Raw genomic sequence first — 22798 nt, 5'->3', positions numbered from 1 at the left:
CCTAGCCCGAACCCTAACCCTAACCCTTCCCCGAAGCCGTACCCTAACCCGTCCCCTAATCCTAACCCGTACGCTAACACTAACCCGTGCCCTCACACGTACTCTCACCCTAAACCGTTGTCGTACCCTCACCTGGACCCTAAACCGTCCCCGTCCCCTAACCCTAACCGTAGCCCGAACCCTAACCCTAACCCTTCCCCGAAGCCTTACCGTAACCCGTCCCCTAATCCTAACCCGTACGCTAACACTAACCCGTGCCCTCACACGTACGCTCACCCTAAACCATTGTCGTACCCTCACCTGGACCCTAAACCGTCCCCGTCCCCTAACCCTAACCCTAGCCCGAACCCTAACCCTAACCCTTCCCCAAAGCCTTACCCTGACCCGTCCCCTAAACCTAACACGTACGCTAACACTAACCCGTGCCCTCACACATACGCTCACCCTAAACCGTTGTCCTACCGTCACCTGGAGCCTAAACCGTCCCCGTCCCTTAATCCTAACCCTAGCCCGAACCTTAACCCTAACCTTTCCCCGAAGCCTTACCCTGACCCGTCACCTAAACCTAACCCGTATGCTAACACTAAACCATGCCCTCACACGTACGCTCACCATAAACCGTTGTCGTACCCTCACCTGGACCCTAAACCGTCCTCTTCCCCTAACCCTAACCCTAGCCCGAACCCTAACCCTAACCCTTCCCCAAAGCCTTACCCTGACCCGTACCCTAATCCTAACCCGTACGCTAACACTAACCCTTGCCCTCACACGTACACTCACCCTAAACCGTTGTCGTACCCTCACCTGGACCCTAAACCGTCCCCGTCCCCTAACCCTAACCCTAGCCCGAACCCTAACCCTCAACTTTCGCCGAAGCCTTAACCTGACCCGTCCCCTAATCCTGACCCGTATGCTAACACTAACCCATGCCCTCACACGTACGCTCACCCTAAACTGTTGTCGTACCCTCACCTGGACCCCAAATCGTCCCCGTCCTCTAACCCTAACCCTAGCCCGAAACCTAACCGTAACCCTTCCCCGAAGCCTTACCCTATCCCGATCCCTAATCCTAACCAGTACGCTAACACTAACCCGTGCCCTTACACGTACGCTCACCCTAAACCGTCGTCGTACCCTCACGAGGACCCTAAACCGTCCCAGTCCCCTAACCCTAACCCTAGCCCGAACCCTAACACTAAACCTTCCCCGAAGCCTTACCCTAACCCGTCCCCTAATCCTAAACCGTACGCTAACACTAACCCATGCCCTCACACGTACGCTCACCGTAAACCGTTGTCGTACCCTCACCTGGACCCTAAACCGTCCCCTCACCCTAACCCTGACCCTAGCCCGAACCCTACCCCTAACCCTTCCCCGAAGCCTTACCCTAACCCGTCCCCTAATCCTAACCCGCACGCTAACACTAACCCGTGCCCTCACACGTACGCTCACCCTAAACCGTTGTCGTACCCTCACCTGGACCCTAAACCGTCCCCGTCCCTTAATCCTAACCCTAGCCCGAATCCTAACCCTAACCCTTCACGGAAGCCTTACCCTGACCCTTCACGTAATCCTAACCCGTATGCTAACACTAAACCATGCCCTCACACGTACGCTCGCCATAAACGGTTGTCGTACCCTCACCTGGACCCTAAACCATCCCCGTCCCCTAACCCTAACCCTAGCCCGAACCGTAACCCTAACCCTTCCCCGAAGCCTTACCCTGACCCATACCCTAATCCTAACCCGTACGCTAACACTAACCCGTGCCCTCACACATACGCTCACCCTAAACCGTTGTCGTACCCTCACCTGGACCCTAAACCGTCCCCGTCCCCTAACCCTAACCGTAGCCCGAACCCTAACCCTAATCTTTCCACGAAGCCTTACCCTGACCCGTCCCCTAATCCTGACCCGTACGCTAACACTAACCCGTGCCCTCACACGTAAGCTCACCCTAAACAGTTATCGTACCCTCACCTGGACCCTAAACCGTCACCGTCCCCTAACCCTAACCCTAGCCCCAACCCTAACCCTAACCATTCCCCGAAGCCTTACCCTAACCCGTCCACTAATCCTAACACATACGCGAACACTAACCCATGCCCTCACACGTACGCTCACCCTAAACCGTTGTCGTACCCTCACTTGGACCCTAAACCGTCCCCAGCCCCTAACCCTAACCCTAGCCCGAACCCTAACCCTAACCCTTCCCCGAAGCCTTACCCTAACCCGTCCCCTAATCCTAACCCGTACGCTAACACTACTCCATGCCCTCACACGTACGCTCACCCTAAACCGTTTTCGTACCCTCACCTGGACCCTAAACGATCCCCTTCCCCTAACGCTAAACCTAGCCCGAACCCTAACCCTAACCCTTCCCCGAAGCCTTAACCTAACCCGTTCCCTAATCCTAACCCGTACGCTAAAACTAGCCCGTGCCCTCACACGTACGCTCACCCTAAACCGTTGTCGTACCCACACCTGGAGCCTAAACCGTCCCCGTCCCCTAACGCTAAAAGTAGCCCGAACCCTAACCCTAACCCTTCCCCGAACCCTTACCCTAACCCGTCCCCTAATCCTAACCTGTACGCTAACTTTAACCCGTGCCCTCAAACGTACACTCACCCTAAACTGTTGTTGTACACTCACCTGGACCCTAAACCGTCCCTGTCCCCTAACCCTAACCCTAGCCCGAAACCTAACCCTAACTCTTCCCCGAATCCTTACCCTGACCCGTCCCCTAATCCTAACCCATACGCTAACACTAACCCGTGCCCTCACATGTACGCTCACCCTAAACCGTTGTCGTACCCTCACCTGGACCCTAAACCGTCCCCGTCCCCTAACCCTAACCCTATCCCGAGGCCTAACCCTAACGCTTGTCCGAAGCCTTACCCTAACCCGTCCCCTAATCCTAACCCGTACGCTAACACTAACCCATGCCCTCACACGTACGCTCACCCTACACTGTTGTCGTACACTCACCTGGACCCTAAACCGTCCGCGTCCCCTAACGCTAACCCTGGCCCGAACCCTAACACTAACCCTTCCCCGAAGCCTTACCCCAACCCGTCCCCTAATCCTAACCCATACGCTAACACTAACCCGTGCTCTCACACATACGCTCACCCTAAACCATTGTCGTACACTCACCTGGACCCTAAACGGTCCCCATCCCCTAACCCTAACCCTAGCCTGAACCCTAACCCTAACCCTTCCCCGAAGCCTTACCCAAACCCGTCCCCTAATCCTAACCCGTACGCTAACACTAACCCGTGCCCTCACACGTACGCTCACCCTAAACCGTTGTCGTACCCTCACCTGGACCCTAAACCATACCCGTCCCCTAACCCTAACCCTAGCCCGAACCCTAACCCTAACCCTTCCCCGAAGCCTTACCCTAACCCGTCCCCTAATCCTAACCCGTACGCTAACACTAACCCGTGCCCTCACACGTACGCTCACCCGAAACCGTTGTTGTACCCTCACCTGGACCCTAAACCGTCCCCGTCCCCTAACCCTAACCCAGCCCGAACCCTAACCCTTACCCTTCCCTGAAGCCTTACCCTAACCCGTCCCCTAATCCTGACCCGTACGCTAACACTAACCCATGCCCTCACACGTACGCTCACCCTAAACCGTTGTCGTACCCTCACCTGGACCCTAAACCGTCCCCGTCCCATAACCCTAACCCTAGCCAGAACCCTAACCGTAACCCTTCCCCGAAGCCTTACCCTAACCCGTCCCCTAATCCTAACCCGTACACTAACACTAACCCGTGCCCTCACACGTAAGCTCACCCTAAACCATTGTCGTACCCTCACCTGGACCCTAAACCGTCCACAGCCCCTAACCCTAACCCTAGCCCAAACCGTAAACCTAACCCTTCCCCGAAGCCTTACCCTAACCCGTCCCCTAATCCTAACCCATACGCTAACACTAACCCGTGCCCTCTCACGTACGCTCAAAGTAAACCGTTGTCGTACCCTCTCCTGGACCCTAAACCGTCCCCGTCCCCTAACCCTATCCCTAGCCCGAACCCTAACCCTAACCATTCCCCGAAGCTTTACCCTAACCCGTCCCCTAATCCTAACCCGTACGCTAACACTAACCCGTGCCCTCACACGTATGCTCACCATAAACCGTTTTCATTCCCTCACCTGATCCCTAAACCGTCCCTGTCCCCTAACCCTAACCGTAGCCCGAACCTTAACCCTAACGCTTCCCCGAAGTCTTACCCTAACCGGTCCCCTAATCCTAACCCGTACGCTAACACTAAACCGTGCCCTCACACGTACGCTCACCCTAAACCGTTGTCGTACCCTCACCTGGACCCTAAACCGTCCCCGTCCCCTAACCCTAACCCTAGCCCGAACCCTAAACCTAACCCTTCCCCGAAGCCTTACACTAAACCGTCCCATAATCCTAACCCGTACGCTAACACTAACCCATGCCCTCACACGTACACTCAACCTAAACTGTTGTCGTACCCTCAGCTGGACCCTAAACCGTCCCCATCCCCTAACCCTAACACTAGCCCGAAACCTAACCCTAACCCTTCCCTGAAGCCTTACCCTGACACGTCCACTAATCCTAAACCGTATGCTAACACTAACCTGTGCCCTCACACGTACGCTCATCCTAAACTGTTGTCGTACCCTCACCTGGACCCTAAACCGTCCCCGTCCCCTAACCCTAACCCTATCCCGAGCCCTAACCCTAACTCTTGCCCGAAGCCTTACCCTAACCCGTCCCCTAATCCTAACCCAACCGCTAACATTAACCCGTGCCCTCACACGTACGCACACCCTCAACCGATGTCGTACCCTCACCTGGACCCTAAACCGTCCCCGTCCCCTAACCCTAACCCTAGTCCGAACCCTAACCGTAACCCCTCCCCGAAGCCTTACCCTAACCCGTCCCCTAATCCTAACACGTACGCTAACACTAAACCGTGCTCTCACACATACGCTCACCCTAAACCGTAGTCGTACCCTCACCTGGACCCTAAACCATCCCCGTCCCCTAACCTTAACCCTAGCCCAAACCCTAACCCTAACCCTTCCCCGATGCCTTACCCTAACCCGTCGCATAATCCTAACCCTTACGCTAACACTAACCCGTGCCCTCACACATACGCACACCCTAAACCGCTGTTGTACACTCACCTGGACCCTAAACCGTCCCCGTCCCCTAACCCTAACCCTAGCCCGAACCCTAACCCTAACGCTTCCCCGAAGCCTTACCCTAAACCGTCCCCTAATCTTAACCCGTACGCTAACACAAACCCATGCCCTCACACGTACGCACATCCTAAACCGTTCTCGTACACTCAACTGGACCCTAAACTGTCCCCGTCCCCTAACCCTAACCCTAGCCCGAACCCTAACCCTAACACTTCCCCGAAGCCTTACCCTAACCCGTCCCCTAATCCTAACCCGTACACTAACACTAACCCGTGCCCTCACACGTAAGCTCACCCTAAACCGTTGTCGTACCCTCACCTGGACCCTAAACCGGCCCCAGACCCTAACCCTAACCCTAGCCCGAACCGTAACCCTAACCCTTCCCCGAAGCCTTACCCTAACCCGTCCCCTAATCCTAACCCGTACGCTAACACCAACCAGTGCCCTCACACGTACGCTCACCCTAAACCGTTGTCGTACCCTCACCTGGACCCTAAACCGTCCCCGTCCCCTAACCCTAACCCTAGCCCGAACCCTAACCCTAACCCTTCCCCGAAGCCTTACCCTAACCCGTCCCCTAATCCTAACCCGTCCGCTAACACTAACCCGTGCCCTCACACGTACGCACACCCTAAACCGATGTCGTACACTCACCTGGACCCTAAACCGTCCCCGTCCCCCAACCCTAACCCTAGCCCGAACCCTAACGATAACCCTTCCCCGAAGCCTTACCCTAACCCGTCCCCTAATCCTAACCCGTCCGCTAACACTAACCCGTGCCCTCACACGTACGCTCACCCTAAACCGTTGTCATACACTCACCTGGACCCTAAACCGTCCCCGTCCCCTAACCCTAACCCTAGCCCGAACCCTAACCCTAACCCTTCTCCGAAGCCTTACCCTAACCCGTCCCCTAATCCTAACCCGTACGCTAACACTAACCCGTGCCCTCACACGTACGCTCACCCTAAACCGTTGTCGTTCCCTCACCTGGACCCTAAACCATCCCCGTCCCCTAACCCTAACCCTAGCCCGAACCCTAACCCTAACCCTTCTCCGAAGCCTTAACCTAACCCGTCCCCTAATCCTAACCCGTACGCTAATACTAACCCGTGCCCTCACACGGACGCTCACCCTAAACCATTGTCGTACCCTCACCTGGACCCTAAACCGTCCCCGTCCCCTACCCCTAACCCTAGCCCGAACCCTACCCTAACCCTTTCCCGAAGCCTTACCCTAACCTGTCCCCAAATCCTAACCCGTACGCTAACACTAACCCGTGCCCTCACACGTACGGTCACCCTGAACCGTTGTCCTACACTCATCTGGACCCTAAACCGTCCCCAGACCCTAACCCTAACCCTAGCCCGAACCCTAAACCTAACCCTTCCCCGAAACCTTACCCTAACCCGTCCCCTAATCCTAACCCGTCCGCTAACACTAACCCGTGCCCTCACACGTACGCTCACCCTAAACCGTTGTCGTACCCTCACCTGGACCCTAAACCGTCCCCGTCCCCTAACCCTAACCCTAGCCTGAACCCTAAAACTAACCCTTCTCCGAAGCCTTACCCTAACCCGTCCCCTAATCCTAACCCGTACGCTAACACTAACCCGTGCCCTCACACGTACGCTCACCCTAAACTGTTGTCGTTCCCTCACCTGGACCCTAAACCGTCCCCGTCCCCTAACCCTAACCCTAGCCCGAACCCTAAAACTATCCCTTCCCCGAAGCCTTACCCTAACCCGTCCCCTAATCCTAAGCCATATGCTAACACTAACCCGTGCCCTCACACGTACGCTCACCCTAAACCATTGTCGTACCCTCACCTGGACCCTAAACCATCCCCGTCCCCTAACCCTACCCCGAACCCTAACCCTAACACTTCCCCGAAGCCTTACCCTAACCCGTCCCCTAATCCTAACACGTACGCTAACACTAACCCGTGCCCTCACACGAATGCTCACCCTAAACCGTTGTCGTACCCTCACCTGGACCCTAAACTGTCCCCGTCCCGTAACCCTAACCCTAGCCCAAACCCTAACCCTAACCCTTCCCCGAAGCCTTACCCTAACCCGTCCCCTAATCCTAACCCGTACGCTAACATTAACCCGTGCCCTCAAACATACGCTCACCCTAAACTGTTGTCGTACCCTCAGCTGGACCCTAAACCGTCCCCGTCCCCTAACCCTAACCCTAGCCCGAAACCTAACCCTAACCCTTCCCCGAAGCCTTACCCTGACACGTCCCCTAATCCTAAACCGTACACTAACACTAACCTGTGCCCTCACACGTACGCTCACCCTAAACTGTTGTCGTACCCTCACCTGGACCCTAAACCGTCCCCGTCCCCTAACCCTAACCCTATCCCGAGCCCTAACCCTAACTCTTGCCCGAAGCCTTACACTAACCCGTCCCCTAATCCTAACCTGTCCGCTAACACTAACCCGTGCCCTCACACGTACGCTCACCCTAAGCCGATGTCGTACCCTCACCTGGACCCTGAACCGTCCCCGTCCCCTAACCCTAACCCTAGACCGAACCTTAACCCTAACCCTTCCCCGAAGCCTTACACTAACCCGTCCCCTAATCCTAACCCGTACGCTAACACTAACCCGTGCCCTCACACGTACGCTCACTCAAATCCGTTGTCGTAATCTCACCTGGACCCTAAACCGTCCCCGTCCCGTAAACCTAACCCTATCCCGAACCCTAACCCTATCCCTTCCCCGAAGCCTTACCCTGACCCGTCCCCTAATCCTAACCCGTACGCTAACACTAACCTATGCCCTCACACATACGCTCACCCTAAACCATTGTCGTACCCTCACCTGGACCCTAAATCGTCCCCGTCCCCTAACACTAACCCTTGCCGGAACCCTAACCCTAACCCTTCCCCGCAGCCTTACCCTAACACATCCCCTAATCCTAACCCGTACGCTAACACTACCTCGTGCCCTCACACGTACACTCACCCTAAACCGTTCTTGTACCCTCACTTGGACCCTAAACCATCCCCGTACCCTAACCCTAACCCTAGCCCGAAAGCTAACCCTAACCCTTCCCCGAAGCCTTACCCTGACCCGTCCCCTAATCCTAACCCGTACGCTAACACTAACCTGTGCCCTCACACGTACGCTCACCCTAAACCGTTGTCGTACCCTCACCTGGACCCTAAAGCAGCCCCGTCCCCTAACCCTAACCCTATCCCGAACCCTAACCCTATCCCTTCCCCGAAGCCTTACCCTAACCCGTCCCCTAATCCTAACCCGTACGCTAACACTACCTCGTGCCCTCACACGTACGCTCACCCTAAACCGTTCTCGTACCCTCACCTGGACCCTAAACCATCCCCGTACCCTAACACTAACCCTAGCATGAACCCTAACCCTAACCCTTCGTCAAAGCCTTACCCTAACCCATCCCCTAATCCTAACCCGTACGATAACACTAACCCGTGCCCTCACACGTACGCTCCCCCTAAACCGTTGTCGTACCCTCACCTGGACCCTAAACCGTCCCCGTACCCTAACCCTAACCCTAGCCCGAACCCTATCCCTAACTCTTGCCCGAAGCCTTACCGTAACCCGTCGCCTAATCCTAACCCGTACGATAACACTAACCCGTGCCCTCACACGTACGCTCACCCTAAACCGTTGTCGTACCCTCACCTGGACCCTAAATCGTCCCCATCCCCTAACCCTAACCCTAGCCCGAACCCTAACCCTAACTCTTGCCCGAAGCCTTACCCTAACCCGTCCCCTAATCCTAACCCGTACACTAACACTAACCCGTGCCCTCACACGTACACTCACCCTAAACCGTTGTCGTACCCTCACCTGGACCCTAAACCTTCCCCGTCCCCTAACCCTAACCCTAGCCTGAAACCTAACACTAACCCTTCCTCAAAGCCTTACCCTAACCCGTCCCCTAATCCTAAGCCGTACGATAACACAAACCCGTGCCCTCACATGTACGCTCACCGTAAACCGTTGTCGAACCCTCACCTGGACCCTAAACCTTCCCCGTCCCCTAACGCTAACCGTAGCCCGAACATTAACCCTAAACCTTACCCGAAGCCTTACCATAACCCGTCCCTAATCCTAACCCGTACGCTAACACTAACCAGTGCCCTCACACGTACGCTCACCCTAAACCGTTGTCGTACCCTCACCTGGACCCTAAACCGTCACCGTCCCCTAACCCTAACCCTAGCCCGAACCCTAACCCTAACACTTCCGCGAAGCCTTACCCTAACCTGTCACCTAATCCTAATCCGTACGCTAACACTGACCCGTGCCCTCACACGTACGATCACCCTAAACCGTTGTCGTACCCTCACCTGGACCCTAAATCGTCCCAGACCCTAACCCTAACCCTAGCCCAAACCCTAACCCTAACCCTTCCCCGAAGCCTTACCCTAACCCGTCCCCTAATCCTAACACGTACGCTAACACTACCCCATGCCCTCACACGTACGCTCACCCTCAACCGTTGTCGTACACTCACCTGGACCCTAAAGCATCCTCATCCCCTAACACTAACCCTAGCCCAAACCCTAACCCTAACGCTTCCGCGAAGCCTTACCCTAACACGTCCCCTAATCCTAACCTGTATGCTAACACTAACCCGTGCCCTCAAACATACGCTCACCCTAAACCGTTGTCATACCCTCACGTGGACCCTAAACCGTCTCCGTCCCCTAACACTAACCCTTGCCCGAACCCTAACGCTATAACTTCCCCGAAGCCTTACCCTGACCCGTCCCCTAATCCTAACCCATACGCTAACACTAACCCGAGCCCTCACACGTACGCTCACCCTAAACCGTTGTCGTACGCTCACCTGGACCGTAAACCGTCCCCGTCCTCTAACCCTAATCTTTGCCCGAACCCTAACTCTAACCCTTCCCCGAAGCCTTACCCTAACCCGTCCCATAATCCTAACCCTTACGCTAACACTAACCCGTGCCCTCACACATACGCACACCCTAAACCGTTGTCGTACACTCACCTGGACCCTAAACCGTCCCCGTCCCCTAACCCTAACCCTAGCCCGAACCCTAACCGTAACCCTTCCCCAAAGCCTTACCCTAACCCGTCCCCTAATCCTAACACGTACGCTAACACTAACCAGTGCCCTCACACGTACGCACATCCTAAACCGTTCTCGTACACTCAACTGGACCCTAAACCGTCCCCGTCCCATAACCCTAACCCTAGCCCAAACCCTAACGCTAACACTTCCCCGAAGCCTTACCCTGACCCGTCCCCTAATCCTAACCCTTACGCTAACACTAACCGGTGCCCTCACACGTACGCTCACCCTAAACCGTTGTCGTACCCTCACCTGGACTCGAAACCGTCCCCGTCCCCTAACCCTAACCCTAGCCCGAACCCTAACCCTAATCCTTATCCCAAAGCCTTACCCTAACCCGTCCCCTAATCCTAACCCGTCCGCTAACACAAACCCATGCCGTCACACGTACGCTCACCCAAAACCGTTGTTGTACCCTAACCTGGATCCTAAACCATCCCCATCCCCTAACCCTACCCCGAACCCTAACCCTAACACTTCCCCGAAGCCTTACCCTAACCCGTCCCCTAATCCTAACCCGTACGCTAACACTAACACCTGCCCTCACACGAACGCTCACCCTAAACCGTTGTCGTACCCTCACCTGGACCCTAAACCGTCCCCGTCCCCTAACCCTAACCCTAGCCCAAACCCTAACCCTAACCCTTCCCCGAAGCCTTACCCTAACCCGTGTCCTAATCCTAACCCTTACGCTAACACTAACCCGTGCCCTCACACGTACGCTCACCCTAAATCGTTGTCGTACCCTCACCTGGACCCTAAACCATCCCCAGCCCTTAACCATAACCCTAGCCCGAACCGTTATCCTAACACTTCCCCGAAGCCTTACCCTGACCCGTCCCCTGATCCTAACCCGTACACTAACACTAAACCGTGCCTTCACACGTACGCTCACCCTAAACCGTTTTCGTATGCTCACCTGGACCCTAAACCGTCCCCGTCCCCTAACCCTAACCCTAGCCCGAACCCTATCCCTAACTCTTGCCCGAAGCCTTACCGTAACCCGTCCCCTAATCCTAACCCGTACGCTAACACTACCCCGAGCCCTCACACGTACGCTCACCCTAAACCATTGTCGTACCCTCACCTGGACCCTAAAGCATCCCCATCCGCTAACCCTAACCCTAGCCCGAACCCTAACCCTAACCCTTCCCCGAAGCCTTACCATAACGCGTCCCCTAATCCTAACCCGTATGCTAACACTAACCCGTGCCCTCAAACATACGCTCAACCTAAACCGTTGTCATACCCTCACCTGGACCCTAAACCGTCCCCGTCCCCTAACACTAACCCTAGCCCGAACCCTAACCCTAACACTTCCCCGAAGCCTTACCCTAACCCGTCCCCTAATCCTAACCTGTACGCTAACACTAACCGGTGCCCTCACACGTACCCTCACCCTAAACCGTTGTCGTACCCTCACCTGGACCCTAAACCGTCCCCTAACCCTAACCCTAACCCTAGCCCGAACCCTAACCCTAACACTTCGCCAGAGCCTTACCCTGATCCGTCCCCTAATCCTAACCCTTACGCTAACACTAACCCGTGCACTCACACGTACGCTCACCCTAAACCGTTATCGTACCCTCATGTGGACCCTAAACAGTCCCCGTCCCCTAACCCTAACCCTACCCCTAAACCTAACCGTAACCCTTCCCCGAAGCCTTACCCTAACCCATCCCTAATCCTAACCCGTACGCTAACACTAACCCGTGCCCTCACACGTACACTCACCCTAAACCGTTCTCGTACCCTCACCTGGACCCTGAACCGTCCCCATCCCCTAACCCTAACCCTAGCCCGAACCCTAACCCTTCCCCTTCCCCGAAGCCTTACCCTAACCCGTCCCCTAATCCTAACCCGTACGCGAACACTAACCCGTGCCCTCACACGTACGCTCACCCTAAAGCGTTGTCGTACCCTCACCTGGACCCTAAACCGTCCCCGTCCCCTAACCCTAACCCTAGCCCGAACCCTAGCCCTAACCCTTCTCCGAAGCCTTACGCTAACCCGTCCCCTAATCCTAACCCGTACGCTAACACTAACCCATGCCCTCACACGTACGCTCACCCTAAACCGTTGTCGTTCCCTCACCTGGACCCTAAACCATCCCCGTCCCCTAACCCTAACCCTAGCCCAAACCCTAAAACTATCCATTCCCCGCAGCCTTACCCTAACCCGTCCCCTAATCCTAACCCGAACGGTAACACTACCCTGTGCCCTCACACGTACGCTCACCCTAAACCGTTGTCGTACTCTCACCTGGACCCTAAACCGTCCCCATCCCCTCACCCTAACCCTAGCCCGAACCCTAACCCTAACCCTTCCCCGAAGCCTTACCCTAACTCGTCCCCTAATCCTATTCCGTACGGTAACACTACCCCGTGCCCTCACACGTACGCTCACCCTAAACCGTCGTCGTACCCTCACCTGGACCCTAAACCGTCCCCGTCCCCTAACCCTAGCCCGAAAACTAACCCTAAACCTTCTCCGAAGCCTTACCCTAACCGTCCCCTAATCCTAACTCGTACGCTAACACTAAGCCGTGCCGTCACACGTACGCTCACCCTAAACCGTTGTCATACCCTCACCTGGACCCTAAACCGTCCCCGTCCCCTAACCCTAACCATAGCCCAAACCCTAAACCTAACCCTTCTCCGAAGCCTTACCCTAACCCGTCCCCTAATCCTAACCCGTACGCTAACACTAACACATGCGCTCACACGTACGCTCACCCTAAACCTTTGTGGTACCCTCACCTGGACCCTAATCCGTCCCCGTCCCCTAACCCTAACCCTAGCCCGAACCCTAACCGTAACCCTTCCCCAAAGCCTTACCCTAACCCGTCCCTAATCCTAACCCATACGCTAACACTAAACGGTGCCCTCACACGTACGCTCACCCTAAAGCGTTGTCGTACCCTCATCTGGACCCTAAACCGTCCCCGTCCCCTCATCCTAACCCTAGCCCGAACCCTAACCCTAACCCTTCCCCGAAGCCTTACCCTAACCCGTCCCCTAATCCTAACCCGTACGCTAACATTAACCCGTGCCCTCAAACGTACGCTCACCCTAAACTTTTGTCGTACCCTCAGCTGGACCCTAAACCGTCCCCGTCCCCTAACCCTAACCCTAGGCCGGAACCTAACCCTAACCCTTCCCCGAAGCCTTACCCTGACACGTCCCCTAATCCTAAACCGTACGCTAACACTAACCTGTGCCCTCAAACGTACGCTCACCGTAAACTGTTGTCGTACCCTCACCTGGACCCTAAACCGTCTCCGTCCCCTAACCCTAAACCTATCCCGAGCCCTAACCCTAACTCTTGCCCGAAGCCTTACCCTAACCCGTCCCCTAATCCTAACCCGTCCGCTAACACTAACCCGTGACCTCTCACGTACGCACACCCTAAACCGATGTCTCACCCTCACCTGGACCCTAAACCGTCCCCGTCCCCTAACCCTAACCCTAGCCCGAACCCTAACCCTTACCCTTCCCCGAAGCCTTACCCTAACCCGTCCCCTAATCCTAAACCGTACGCTAATACTAACCTGTGCCCTCACACGGATGCTCACCCTAAACCGTTGTCATACCCTCACCTGGACCCTAAACCGTCCCCGTCACCTAACTCTAACCCTAGCCCGAACCCTACCCTAACCCTTTCCCGAAGCCTTACCCTAACCTGTCCCCAAATCCTAACCCGTACGCTAACACTAACCCGTGCCCTCACACGTACGCTCACCCTAAACCGTCGTCGTACCCTCACCTGGACCCTAAACCGTCCCCAGACCCTAACCCTAAACCTAGCCCAAACCCTAACCCTAACACTTCGCCAGAGCCTTACCCTGATCCGTCCCCTAATCCTAAGTCTTACGCTAACACTAACCCATGCACTCACACGTACGCTCACCCTAAACCGTTATCGTACCCTCATCTGGACCCTAAACAGTCCCCGTCCCCTAACCCTAACCCTACCCCGAACCCTAACCCTAACCCTTCCCCGAAGCCTGACCCTCACCCGTCCCCTAATCCTAACCCGTACGCTAACACTAACCCGTGCCCTCACACGTACGCTCACCCTAAACAGTTGTCGTACTCTCACCTGGACCCTAAACTGTCCCCGTACCCTAACCCTAACACTAGCCCGAACCGTAACCCTAAACCTTCCCCGAAGCCTTACCCTAACTCGTCCCCTAATCCTATTCCGTACGGTAACACTATCCCGTGCCCTCACACGTACGCTCACCCTAAACCGTCGTCGTATCCTCACCTGGACCCTAAACCGTCCCCGTCCCCTAACCCTAACCCTAGCCCGAAAACTAACCCTAAACCTTCTCCGAAGCCTTACCCTAACCGTCCCCTAATCCTAACCCGTACGCTAACACTAACCCGTGCCGTCACACGTACGCTCACCCTAAACCGTTGTCATACCCTCACCTGGACCCTAAACCGTCCCCGTCCCCTAACCCTAACCATAGCCCAAACCCTAAACCTAACCCTTCTCCGAAGCCTTACCCTAACCCGTCCCCTAATCCTAACCCGTACGCTAACACTAACACATGCGCTCACACGTACGCTCACCCTAAACCTTTGTGGTACCCTCACCTGGACCCTAATCCGTCCCCGTCCCCTAACCCTAACCCTAGCCCGAACCCTAACCGTAACCCTTCCCCGAAGCCTTACCCTAACCCGTCCCTAATCCTAACACATACGCTAACACTAAAAGGTACCCTCACACGTACGCTCACCCTAAAGCGTTGTCGTACCCTCATCTGGACCCTAAACCGTCCCCGTCCCCTCATCCTAACCCTAGCCCGAACCCTAACCCTAACCCTTCCCCGAAGCCTTACCGTAACCCGTCCCCTAATCCTAACCCGTACGCTAACACTAACCGGTGCCCTCTCACGTACGCTCACCCTAAACCGTTGTCGTACCCTCACCTGGACCCTAAACCATCCCCGTCCCCTAACCCTAACCCTAGCCCGAACCCTAACCCTATCACTTCCCCAGAGCCTTACCCTGATCCGTCCCCTAATCCTAACCCGTACGCTAACACTGACCCGTGCACTCACACGTACGCTCACTCTAAACCGTTATCGTACCCTAATCTGGACCCTAAACATTCCCCGTCCCCTAACCCTAACTCTACCCCGAACCCTAACCCTAACCCTTCCCCGAAGCCTGACCCTCACCCGTCCCCTAATCCTAACCCGTACGCTAACACTAACCCGTGCCCTCACACGTACGCTCACCCTAAACGGTTGTCGTATTCTCACCTGGACCCTAAACTGTCCCCGTACCCTAACCCTAACACTAGCCCGAACCCTAACCCGAACGCTTCCCCGAAGCCTTACCCTAACGCGTCCCCTAATCCTAACCCGTATGTGAACACTAACCGGTGCCCTCACACGTACGCTCACCCTAAACCGTTGTCGTACCCTCACCTGGACCCTAAACCGTCCCCGTCCCCTACTCTAACCCTAGCCCGAACCCTAACCATAACCCTTCCCCGAAGCCTTACCCTAACCCGTCCCCTAATCCTAACCCGTACGCTAACATTAACCCGTGCCCTCAAACGTACGCTCACCCTAAACTGTTGTCGTATCCTCAGCTGGACCCTAAACCGTCCCCGTCCCCTAACCCTAACCCTAGGCCGGAACCTAACCCTAACCCTTCCCCGAAGCCTTACCCTGACACGTCCCCTAATCCTAAACCGTACGCTAACACTAACCTGTGCCCTCAAACGTACGCTCACCGTAAACTGTTGTCGTACCCTCATCTGGACCCTAAACCGTCTCTGTCCCCTAACCCTAAACCTATCCTGAGCCCTAACCCTAACTCTTGCCCGAAGCCTTACCCTAACCCGTCCCCTAATCCTAACCCGTCCGCTAACACTAACCCGTGCCCTCACACGTACGCACACCCTAAACCGATGTCGTACCCTCACCTGGACCCTAAACTGTCCCCGTCCCCTAACCCTAACCCTAGCCCGAACCCTAACCCTAACCCTTCCCCGAAGCCTTACACTAACCCGTCCCCTAATCCTAACCCGTACGCTAATACTAACCCGTGTCCTCACACGGACGCTCACCCTAAACCGTTGTCATACCCTCACCTGGACCCTAAACCGTCCCCGTCCCCTAACCCTAACCCTAGCCCGAACCCTACCCTAACCCTTTCCCGAAGCCTTACCCTAACCCGTCCCCAAATCCTAACCCGTACGCTAACACTAACCCGTGCCCTCACACGTACGCTCACCCTAAACCGTTGTCGTACCCTCACCTGGACCCTAAACCATCCCCAGACCCTAACCCTAACCCTGGCCCAAACACTAACCCTAACCCTTCCCTGAAGCCTTACCCTAACCCGTCCCCAAATCCAAACCCGTACGCTAACACTACCCCGTGCCCTCACACGTACGCTCACCGTAAACCGTTGTCGTACCCTCACCTGGACCCTAAAGCATCCCCATCCACTAACCCTAACCCTAGCCCGAACCCTAACCCTAAACCTTCCCCGAAGCCTTACCCTAATGCGTCCCCTAATCCTAACCCGTATGCTAACACTAACCCGTGCCCTCACACATACGCTCAACCTAAACCGTTGTCATACCCTCACCTGGACCCTAAACCGTCCCCGTCCCCTAACACTAACCCTAGCCCGAACCCTAACCCTAATCCTTCCCTGAAGCCTTACCCTAACCCGTCCCCTAATTCTAACCCGTACGCTAACATTAACCCGTGCCCTCAAACGTACGCTCACCCTAAACTGTTGTCATACCCTCACCTGGAACCTAAACCGTCGCCGTCCCCTAACCCTAACCCTAGCCCGAACCCTAACCCTAACACTTCCCCGAAGTCTGTACCTCACCCATCCCCTAATCCTAACCAGTACGCTAACATTAACCCACGTGCTCACACGTACGCTCCCCCTAAAGCGTTGTCGTACCCTAACATGGACCCTAAACCATCCCCGGCCCCTTACCCTAACCCTAGCCCGAACCCTAACCCTAACCCTTACCCGAAGCCTGACCCTCACCCGTTCCCTAATCCTAACCCGTACGCTAACACTAACCCGTGCCCTCACACGTACACTCCCCCTAAAGCGTTGTCGTACCCTCACCTGGACCCTAAACCGTCCCCATTACCTAACCCTAACCCTAGCCCGAACCGTAACCCTAACGCTTCCCCGAAGCCTGACCTTCACCCGTCCCCTAATACTAAACCGTACGCTAACACTAACCCATGCCCTCACACGTACACTCCACCTAAAGCGTTGTCGTACCCTCACCTGGACCCTAAACCGTCCCCATCCCCTAACCCTAACCCTAGCCCGAACCCTAACCCTAACCCTTCCCCGAAGACTGACCCTCACCTGTCCCCTAATCCTAACCCGTACGCTAACACTAACACGTGCCCTCACACGTACGCTCCCCCTAAAGCGTTGTCGTACCCTCACCTGGACCCTAAACCGTCCACGTCCCCTAACCGGAACCCTAGCCCGAACCCTAACCCTAACCCTTCCCCGAAGCCTGACCCTCACCGGTCTCCTAATCCTAACCCGTACGCTAACACTAACACGCGCCCTCACACGTATGCTCCCCCTAAAGCATTGTCGTACCCTCACCTTGACCCTAAACCGTCCCCGTCCCCTAACCCTAACCCTAGCCCGAACCCTAACCCTAAATCTTCCCCGAAGCCTGACCCTCATCCGTCCCCTAATCCTAACCCGTACGCGAACACTAACCCGCGCCCACACACGTACGCTCCCCCTAAAGCATTGTCGTACCCTCACCTGGACCCTAAACCTTCCCCGTCCCCTAACCCTAACCCTTCCCTGAAGCCTGACCCTCGCCGGTTCCCTAATCCTAACCCGTACGCTAACACTAACCCGCGCCCTCACACGTACGCTCCCCCTAAAGCATTGTCATACACTCACCTGGACCCTAAACCGTTCCTGTCCCCTAACCCTAACCCTAGCCCGAACCCTAACCCTAACCCTTCCCCGAAGCCTGACCCTCACCCGTCCCGTAATCCTAACCCGTATGATTACACTAACCCGCGCCCTCACACGTACGCTCCCCCTAAAGCGTTGTCGTACCCTCAACTGGACCCTAAACCGTCCCCGTCCCCTCATCCTAACCCTAGCCCGAACCCTAACCCTAATCCCTCCCCGAAGCCTGACCCTCACCCGTCCCCTAATCCTAACCCGTACGCTAACACTAACCCGCGCCCTCACACGTACGCTCCCCCTAAAGCGTTGTCGTACCCTCACCTGGACCCTAAACCGTCCCCGTCCCCTAACCCTAACCCTAGCCCGAACCCTAAACCTAACCCTTCCCCGAAGCATGACAGTCACCCGTCCCCTAATTCTAACACGTACGCTAACACTAACACGCGCCCTCACACGTACGCTGCCCCTAACGCGTTGTCGTACCCTCACCTGGACCCTAAACCATCCCCGTCCACTAAACCTAACCCTAGCCCGAACGCTAACCCTAACCATTCCCCGAAGCCTGACCCTCACCCGTCCCCTAATCCTAACCCGTACGCTAACACTAACCCGCTCCCTCACACGTACGCTCCCCCTAAAGCGTTGTCGTACCCTCACCTGGACCCTAAACCGTCCCCATCCCCTAGACCTAACCCTAGCCCGAACCCTAACCCTAACCCTTACCGGAAGCCTGACCCTCACACGTCCCCTAATCCTAACACGTACGCTAACACTAACCCATGCCCTCACATGTACGCTCCCCCTAAAGCATTGTCGTACCCTCACCTGGACCCTAAACCGTCCCAGTCCCCTAACCCTAACCCTATCTCGAACCCTAAACCTAACCCTTCCCCAAAGCCTGACACTCACCGGTCCCCTAATCCTAACCTGTACGCTAACACTAACCCACGCCCTCACAAGTATGCTGCCCCTAAAGCGTTGTCGTACACTCACGTGGACCCTGAACCGTCTCCGTCCCCTAACCCTAACCCTAGCCCGAACCCTAACCCGAACCCTTCCCCGAAGCCTGACCCTCACCCGTCCCCTAATCATAAACCGTACGCTAACACTAACCCCCACCCTCAGACGTACGCTCCCCCTAAAGCGTTGTCGTACCCTCACCTGGATCCTAAACCGTCCCCATCCCCTAAACCTAAACCTATCCCTAGCTCGAACCCTAACCCTAACCCTTCCCCGAAGCCTGACCCTCACCCGTCCCCTAATTCTAAACTGTACGCTAAAACTAACCCGAGCCCTCACAAGTACGCTCCCCCTAAAGCGTTGTCGTACACTCACCTGGACCCTAAACTGTCCCCGTCCCCTAACCCTAACCCTAGCCCGAACCCTAAACCTAACCCTTCCCCGAAGCCTGACCCTCACCCGTCCCCGAACCCTAACCCGTACGCTAACACTAACCCGCGCCCTCACACGTACGCTCCCCCTAAAGCGTTGTCGTACCCTCACCTGGACCCTAAACCGTCCCCGTCCCCTAACCCTAACCCTAGCCCGAAACCTAACCCTAACGCCTCCCCGAAGCCTGACCCTCACCCGTCCCCTAATCCTAACCCAAACGCTATCACTAACCCGCGCCCTCACACGTACGCTCCCCCTAAAGCGTTGTCGTACCCTCACCTGGACCCTAAACATCCCCGTCCCCTAACCCTAACCCTAGCCCGAACCCTAACCCTAACACTTTCCCGAAGCCTGACCTTCACCCGTCCCCTAATCCTAACCCGTACGCTAACACTAACCAGCGCCCTCACACGTACGCTCCCCCTAAAGCGTTGTCGTACCCTCACCTGGACCCTAAACCGTCCCCGTCCCCTAACCCTAACCCTAGCCTGAACCCTAACCCTAAAACTTCCCCAAAGCCTGACACTCACCCGTCTCCTAATCCTAACCCATACGCGAACACTAACACGCGCCCTCACACGTACGCTCCCCCTAAAGCGTTGTCGTACCCTCACCTGGACGCTAAACCGTCCCCGTCCCCTAAACCTATACCTAGGCCGAACCCTAACCCTAATCCTTCCTCGAACCCTGACCCTCACCCGTCCCCTAATCCTAACCCGTACGCGAACACTAACCCGCGCCCTCACACGTACGCTCCCCCTAAAGCGTTGTCGTACCCTCACCTGGACCCTAAACCGTCCCCGTCCCCTAAACCTAACCCTAGCCCGAACGCTAAACCTAATCCTTCCTCGAACCCTGACCCTCACCCGTCCCCTAATCCTAACCCGTACGCGAAGACTAACCGGCGCCCTCAAACGTACGCTCCCCCTAAAGCGTTGTCGTACCCTCACCTGGACCCTAAACCGTCCCCGTCCCCTAACCCTAACCCTAGCCCGAACCCTAAACCTAACCCTTCCCCGAAGCCTGACAGTCACCCGTCCCCTAATTCTAACACGTACGCTAACACTAACACGAGCCCTCACACGTACGCTGCCCCTAACGCGTTGTCGTACCCTCACCTGGACCCTAAACCATCCCCGTCCCCTAAACCTAACCCTAGCCCGAACCCTAACCCTAACCATTCCCCGAAGCCTGACCCTCACCCGTCCCCTAATCCTAACCCGTACGCTAACACTAACCCGCTCCCTCACACGTACGCTCCCCCTAAAGCGTTGTCGTACCCTCACCTGGACCCTAAACCGTCCCCATCCCCTAGACCTAACCCTAGCCCAAACCCTAACCCTAACCCTTACCGGAAGCCTGACCCTCACACGTCCCCTAATCCTAACACGTACGCTAACACTAACCCATGCCCTCACATGTACGCTCCCCCTAAAGCATTGTCGTACCCTCACCTGGACCCTAAACCGTCCCAGTCCCATAACCCTAACCCTATCCCGAACCCTGAACCTAACACTTCCCCAAAGCCTGACACTCACCAGTCCCCTAATCCTAACCTGTACGCTAACACTAACCCACGCCCTCACAAGTATGCTCCCCCTAAAGCGTTGTCGTACACTCACGTGGACCCTGAACCGTCTCCGTCCCCTAACCCTAACCCTAGCCCGAACCCTAACCCGAACCCTTCCCCGAAGCCTGACCCTCACCCGTCCCCTAATTCTAACCCGTACGCTAACACTAACACGAGCCCTCACACGTACGCTCCCCCTAAAGCGTTGTCGTACCCTCACCTGGACCCTAAACCTTCCCCGTCCCCTAACCCTATCCCTAGCCCGAACCCTAACCCTAACCCTTCCCCGAAGCCTGACCCTCACCCGTCCCCTATTCCTAACCCGTACGCTAACACTAAACCCCACCCTCAGACGTACGCTCCCCCTAAAGCGTTGTCGTACCCTCACCTGGATCCTAAACCGTCCCCATCCCCTAAACCTAAACCTAACCCTAGCCGAACCCTAACCCTAACCCTTCCCCGAAGCCTGACCCTCACCCGTCCCCTAATTCTAAACTGTACGCTAAAACTAACCCGAGCCCTCACAAGTACGCTCCCCCTAAAGCGTTGTCGTACCCTCACCTGGACCCTAAACTGTCCCCGTCCCCTAACCCTAACCCTAGCCCGAACCCTAAACCTAACCCTTCCCCGAAGCCTGACCCTCACCCGTCCCCGAACCCTAACCCGTACGCTAACACTAACCCGCGCCCTCACACGTACGCTCCCCCTAAAGCGTTGTCGTACCCTCACCTGGACCCTAAACCGTCCCCGTCCCCTAACCCTAACCCTAGCCCGAAACCTAACCCTAACGCCTCCCCGAAGCCTGACCCTCACCCGTCCCCTAATCCTAACCCAAACGCTATCACTAACCCGCGCCCTCACACGTACGCTCCCCCTAAAGCGTTGTCGTACCCTCACCTGGACCCTAAACATCCCCGTCCCCTAACCCTAACCCTAGCCCGAACCCTAACCCTAACACTTTCCCGAAGCCTGACCTTCACCCGTCCCCTAATCCTAACCCGTACGCTAACACTAACCAGCGCCCTCACACGTACGCTCCCCCTAAAGCGTTGTCGTACCCTCACCTGGACCCTAAACCGTCCCCGTCCCCTAACCCTAACCCTAGCCTGAACCCTAACCCTAAAACTTCCCCGAAGCCTGACACTCACCCGTCTCCTAATCCTAACCCATACGCGAACACTAACCCGCGCCCTCACACGTACGCTCCCCCTAAAGCGTTGTCGTACCCTCACCTGGACCCTAAACCGTCCCCGTCCCCTAAACCTATACCTAGGCCGAACCCTAACCCTAATCCTTCCTCGAACCCTGACCCTCACCCGTCCCCTAATCCTAACCCGTACGCGAACACTAACCCGCGCCCTCACACGTACGCTCCCCCTAAAGCGTTGTCGTACCCTCACCTGGACCCTAAACCGTCCCCGTCCCCTAAACCTAACCCTAGCCCGAACGCTAACCCTAATCCTTCCTCGAACCCTGACCCTCACCCGTCCCTTAATCCTAACCCGTACGCGAAGACTAACCGGCGCCCTCAAACGTACGCTCCCCCTAAAGCGTTGTCGTACCCTCACCTGGACCCTAAACCGTCCCCGTCCCCTAAC

This window comes from Orcinus orca, chromosome 15 (assembly GCF_937001465.1).
Source record: "Orcinus orca chromosome 15, mOrcOrc1.1, whole genome shotgun sequence".
NCBI lineage: Eukaryota > Metazoa > Chordata > Mammalia > Artiodactyla > Delphinidae > Orcinus > Orcinus orca.
The sequence above is the reverse complement of the archived record's forward strand: the minus strand, read 5'-3'. Positions refer to the sequence as shown.